The following is a 6,982-nucleotide window of genomic DNA, read 5'->3' on the forward strand; positions in this document are numbered from 1 at the left end:
CAATTACAAAAAAGATACATTTCGACAAACAAATCCCACAATAATACAAAATCTAGATCGGGAATCATTCTATCATCCATCATAAGCTGATACATATCTCTCAAGTCCTTACACTCATCTGTATTGTGACCATTATATCCATGATATAGACAAGCCTTGCCTTCATAAGTAACGAGATGGCCGACATCTGTGGGAATGCAACCAATGAGTCCTTACCGAGCACTATGTTTCTTTTCTGGATCTACGAATGTCGACCCATTCGGTCTGCTTGAAGAAGTATGATGACCACATCGTCGATCAGTTAATATCATCATCAACTTAACTATTCGCAACTCCTAGACCTGGAAATTTCATGTTCGAGTCGTGTTAGTGTCGCGTCATTTTCAGGTTCGTGTTGAAAAGAATAAACCCAAACCCAACCCAAAAAATTTCATATCAACCTGTTCGGGTTAGAAAAATGGAGCTATACTTTGCTACCTAAAGCAGTATATGTTGTTGGTCCGGTGTAACGTGGTAAAGTTAGTTCCAATGGGGGGTTAGGAACTATATAAAATTTTCACATTAGGCTGACTTATATTTTTGATTAAGACTTTCACTAAGTCTTTCAGCATAGCGATGCTGAGTAAGATCAGAGGCAAGCTTAGTATACAAAAGTCCCTTCCTCTATTCTTCTACTCAATACTGTCTCTACTGCTGAGTGCTATAACCAAGCAACTCAGCTTCTCCTTTCTAATCTCTAGAAATGATAAAGTGTTTGTTATAACAAAGAAGAACACTTTAGATGAATAATTCACTCTAGGCTTTTACATGAAAATAAGAATTGGTGTAAGAATTGCTTTGCTTTTCAAGACAGAAACTTCAAGTTGCTATTTGGTCAGCGGTTCGACTTGGTGAAGATCTGCACCGAATGAAGCATTTGAGAGACCTATTTATAGTGACAACTGAGACCTCAGTCATTTCGAATTTTGAAATAACCGTTGGAGGGAAACGGCTTCCTGTCGCTTTTGCTCGGTCAGTGCTCAGCGTCTTCGGCCAATAAGAACGTTGCATCTTCTGTCTTCATCAGAGATCAGTTGCTTTTGCTCAAGCTCGTCAGAGTGTCTCTATATTTACGGAAAAGTCTTCCAGACAGCTTTCTGCTTTGTCTGAATATTTCCTTAAGTGGAAAGACTTTGTCTCCAAGTTGTTCAGGTCAGCTGCTGACCTGGCTTCCTTGTCTGCTTGACTCAGCAGCTTCGTCATGAAGCAATTGAGAATTTCTTCTCGATTCTTCCTTCTGCTGGGCTGAGCTTTTGTTCTGCTGGGCCACGAGGCTCGTGAATGTTGACTGGGAATTGATCTTCTCTTGTGGGCTTTTGGGCCTTGATCTTTTAATGTCTTTTATTCTTATAAATCAATTAACTCAACATTGAACAAACACATTAGTATGAATAAATCAAAGCATTTAAATTTAATGTGTTGGAATATTTTATCATGAGAATTATACTTTAAATAATTTTGTCAAATCAAAATCATGTAGAAAGGTGTTTCAACATAGGTCACATCCAACGATAAGATTTTCTCCTAATACAAAATTCTAGCTTAACGGTATTTCTGCAACTTTTCTGTTGCAGACAATCTCTGAAATTTTAGTTTTTAGCAAAGGTATCATTCTTTAATATGATGTTCACAACTAACTTTCTTGACTCGATTTGACCAATTAAAAGATCAAGAGTTTTATTCAATAAAAAATAGAAAAAATGATCAGTGGATGCTTTTTTTTAAAAGAATAATATCTGACTGTATAGTCTTTCTGCATAAAGGGCGGCCCGGTGCATTACGCGTCCCCACTAACCGAGGGTCCGACGATTCCTTCTTTAGGCAGGTTGTCAGAAAACTTTACACCATAAAGGCAAAAATATCTACAGTTTTTCAACTGCAAACTTGATAGTGCCTTCAATTTTTGAAGTGGTGAAGGCAGTTTCTTTAGCCTTTTCAACTACGATATGAGCATCCATAAAGATTAAGAGTTTTGAGAGATCTCCATCTAATGCCAGCCGGAAGGTTCATCAAGTTTGTGCAACATCTCACGTCCAAATCAATAAGTTGATCTAGAAACTGAATTGATGGATGAACTTCTGTAATAAGAGTAAGTTTGTACAATAAACTGGCTTCACTAATTACCTAAACTACATGCATTTAGACCAAGAAAATAAGGATAAAACATTATCTGCACTCCTGATCACAGTTTTTGTGCATTGTTGCATGTCAGGTTAAGTTCAACTAGATTTTCTGCTGTAAAATTTGATGGCATGGAGCTTTCAGTTCCTTCAACCTTTTCAGTTCCCTAAAAATCAAAGTAACAAATAAATAAGCCATTCAAATTTCCAAAATTTATTTCAATTGTACTGAAAGAGGCATAACAAGTATATAGAACCCAATTACGAAAACCAAAACCACATACACCAAATCCATTCATCAATATTCGGAATATTAAACATTTAGAATTTAGAACACCCTAATCAATTGAATAACTTGTATCTAGGATAAGATTCACAACTTTTGGGCCAAAATTGAAACTTAAAATTACAACTCTAAAACTAGGATATTCACTACCCTCTAAGTTTAAACTTCTCAATTAACAAGTGTTCCATTTTCCACATCAACACAATTAGCTTTCAAAATCTGCTTCAGTTGTGTTTCAACTGTAAAATTAATGCAAATCAAAGTTTTTTTAAATTTATAATCAGCAATAGTAAGTAGTATTCATACAAACTAAACTCGTATTCTATTAATTTTTAATCGTAATCAATTTTGGTGTACTATTTGACTCTAAAATATGATCATCTAGAGAGGTGTTTAAATCAAAATCAAACTTCATCACTTGTTGTTCGCTCAATCTTGCTTCCTTCTCAATTAGAGTCTGTCCAGTCAAAAAACTCGGAAACTGATTACACTTGTAAATACAATCCTTTTCTCCTCCATCTACATTTGAACCTTCTCCTATTTCAATCTTTACATCTGATCTTGTTTGCACGTGTCCGCCAATAGCTCGGTAACTGGCAAATACTTCTTTACATTCTTTATATTCATAACTTTTGTTATCTTCTCCAACTAATTCCCTAAAGTTCTTCTGTTTATGTTTCTTCTTCTTCTTCTTCTTCATCGGCGCCAAATTCTCCCTCTGCTCCAATTTCACATCATTTTTTCTCTTCTTCACCCCGTTGTTACAAATGTCATTTAAAACCTCCAACATCTCATCTCCACTGAGCTTCTCAGATAGAAGATATTCAAAACTTTCAATTTCTGCAACAATCTCTTTATTCCATTGGAACTTGTCTTTCAAAATCTCTAATGCTCTGTCTAGACTACGCCCCTTGTCGATTTGAAGATATTCGAAATAACTCATAACTTCTTCAACTAATCTATCATCGGACTTGACTGGAACAAAATCCTTAAGCTTTTCAACTAAACCAGTATCACTAGAACTAATTGGACGGGAAACAGTTCTAGATCGTTTTCTAGTTCCGCTCCAACGAAACTCAAGAAAGTTTCTAGAAAAAAAAGAAGAAGATGAAGAAGAAAACGAAATAAGAGTTAGAGCCGCAGATTCAACATCAGGATCGTAACCATCACCATTGCAATTATGATAACTGGGAGTTGAAATGGAAGAAAATGAACCAGACATGATTACCGTTTTTTGAAAAGAAAAATAAGCCAAACGTCCGAGAGAAAAACGTTGTGCGAATTGAATCCAATAGAGAATAATAATAATAAAATCGTATATTACCTATGAACCAGCTCCATATATATACATAGAGCACCATGTCTAATCTCATTAGGATTTGTAATCCTTTTCTTGCATGGTACCCAATACGATTATAATTTATGGAAAAAAAACTCAAATTGATCCTAATTTATTTAGGGTGTGTTTGGTATTGCTGTTGCAGAAAGCAACAACAGCTTTTAGCCTAAAAGCATATTTAAAAGTGTTTGGCAAATATCAAAAACTGCTTTTATAAACAGTGCTTTTTGGTTAAAAGCTGGTTTTATTAAAAGCAGGACCCCTCATGCTTTTGGAAAAAGCTAATTTCTAGCTTTTGCACCCAGCACTTATTTTTTTATGTTTTGGACAAAAATATCCAAAGTTTTAAAGCATATTACGATTTAACTGAATATAAAAGACCTTTAATTTTGTTTGGACTCTCTATAAAACAATTTCTCCTTGGCGTATCATCTGGTCTCCTACCATCGCCGTTCTACTCTTTTCGATCTCCCCGACAGTCTCCATTCATTGTTCATATATTCATTTGTTTTCTTGAAATCTCCATTGAAATCAAGGTTAGTTGGTGTTGAGTATTCTTCTTGTTAATTTTTTTTTCTTATTTAGGGTTCAAAATTTTTGGTGATTATTTTTCTTATTTGGTATTATGATTGATGTTTTTGTGAGTTGTTTTTTTTTTTATTATGCTGTTACTGTGAATTTGTTTTTATTTAGAAAAGAAGATTAAAAGGTTTATGGTATATGAAGGGCATTGATAATTGTTTAGGGTTCAAACTTTTTGATGATTATTTTTCTTATTTGGTATTATGATTGCTGTTTTCTTATTTAGGGGGTGTTTGGTTCAAACTTCGGAATCGGAATTGGAATCGGAATCGGAATGTTACGGAATCAGAATCGGAATGACAATTTATTTATTTTCTTTGGTTTAATCCGGAATCGGAATCCGATTATTTTTAAGAGTGTTTGGTTCAAATTCCGGAATTGGAATCAAAATCAAAATCGAAATTGAATAAAATCAAAATTTCTTAAATTTTAATAAATAAAATATAAAAAAAAATCTAGAGAAAAAATTGATTATAAAAATATTTCATAAATGAAATTAATATATAAATAATATACTATAATATAGTATAGTACAAATTATCTAAAGGACCAACCGTGTATTATATAAATAAATATGTGATAATTTGCCGGATTTGATTTGATGATCCTCGTCGTAGTTACCTGCAAAACAAAACCGGAGACAGGATCTCCGGGAAAACTCTCCGACGATCAAGTCAGTTTTATGTGGAATTCTAGTAGATTGATAATCGTATTGAGGAAAAATGTGAACTTACCCCTCCCTTGGCTTTCTTATTTCTTTTATAAGCCTTTCTAGGTAACCGCCGAGGGCGGTTACTCTTTCTGTGCCACATTCTCCACGTAGTCACAAACGTGGTCCTGTTTCTCTGAGTGGGTGGTTTAGTGCCTTGTTGGGATTTCGGGGCGGTTAGCCCTTTCCCTTATTAGGAGCCCATTTAATCTTGAACCGTGGGCTTAAGTTTGGGATGGGCCCGTGCTTGTGATTCAGCTCAGTTGGTTTCATGAATCATCACATGCCTCCCCTCTAGTTTAGCAAGAGCCCTTTAGGGTCTTTTCATATGTCTTAGACAACTCTCCATCTTCATCTGGGTATTCAAAATTTCGAAAGTAGTTCGTTCGTTTTCTGTCATTTCCTCTCCGGCATCAACCCTTTTGCGTTCGTTCTTCTCTGCATTCTTTCTCACATGTAAGTTTCCCTTTCTGTAACTCGTAACTCGTTCAACCATTTTTTCTTTTATTTCTGTTCGTTTCTTTCACCGATATGTCGAACCCTGAACTTGATTTCGCACCCTTCGACGAAAATTATGATCGCGAGGTGTCTCACGAGGTTGATGAGATGGTTAATGAAGCTTCAACTAGCTCTCCTAGGTCTGATTCTCATCCTGCCGATTTTCTCCATCTGGCGAATACGACTGATGAGGGCTTAGGTTTCGACCCCAAGAAGTTGATTCCACCACCTGTCCCCACTCCTCGTTTATTACCGAAGAAGGATAGGTTAGGAAGCCTAATTTGCCGCGAGACGATTGACGACTTGCGGGAGCAGTATCCTTGGCTTCAAGGCCTGGAAACAAGCATTCCCGGGGAAAATAGAGGACCCGGCGACTTCCCGAAGGGGTATTTTACCATTTTTGTCACTCAAATTATCTGCGGTTTCACGTATCCACTGGCAGATGAGATTGCTTCCATCCTTAGAGGTTATGGAATCGCACCCGGGCAACTGCACCCCAATGAATGGGCCGACCTGACTCTGGACAAGTTTTTGGCGGATTGTCTGGAGGTTCCCTTCTCGCTCAAGATTTTCTCCAAGCTTCATCATTTTAAAAGTTCGAGGGAGTATTTACTTTCATCCGACAGAGCGGTTACTACGGCTTTGATGAGAAGTCGAACAAAATCCGCGAGTGGGACAGGTCTTATTTCTTCATCAAGTTCCATGAAGGGAATCCGAACTTTCTTCGTTGCTGGGGACGACCTAATGTAAAGAGTTTGAACTTTGGTTATCCAAGCAAGGAAGAATCCGCTATTGTAAAATTCTTGAAGAGTACTCCTCCTTTTGTATGGACATATGATCAGGCATTCCATATGCTAAGGAGTCGAGTAGTGATTGCCTACCGCGAGGAAGATCGCGTTGTTTATATCCCTTATCGCGTTTTCGTACAAGGTACTATTAGCTTATTTCCTAGTTGATGATTTCTCTTAACCCTTTGCAGGGGTGACCCTTTATCCCAACTCGCTGCAGATCGGGAAGCGAAAGCCTTGGCGAGGAGGAAGAGGCGATTGGCGGGAACAACTTCTGTTGCAGGGGCGAATTCTCCTGTGGGGGCGACTCCTTCTGTTGAGGCGGCTTCCCCCACAATTGCTTCCGTTTCATAAGGCCCTGCTTCTGCTTCTGAGGACCTTCCCTTAAATAGGAAGCGGAAGAGTAATGCGGATACGGAGTCTTCTCGCCCCAGGAAGAAAAATACCTCCGTATCCTTGACTGTTGGTGGTACACCCATATCCACCCCATCCAAAGAAAAGGGCAGTACTCCATTTCACGAGGTATCACGATTTACTCACTCTTTTTGTTTATTTTCCTTTATCAGTTATTTGTTGTTCTCCTGATCCCTCTCCTTATGTATTCGCAGCCAATTCCTGACA

The sequence above is a fragment of the Euphorbia lathyris genome, chromosome 10 (assembly GCF_963576675.1).
Source record: "Euphorbia lathyris chromosome 10, ddEupLath1.1, whole genome shotgun sequence".
Classification (NCBI taxonomy): domain Eukaryota; kingdom Viridiplantae; phylum Streptophyta; class Magnoliopsida; order Malpighiales; family Euphorbiaceae; genus Euphorbia; species Euphorbia lathyris.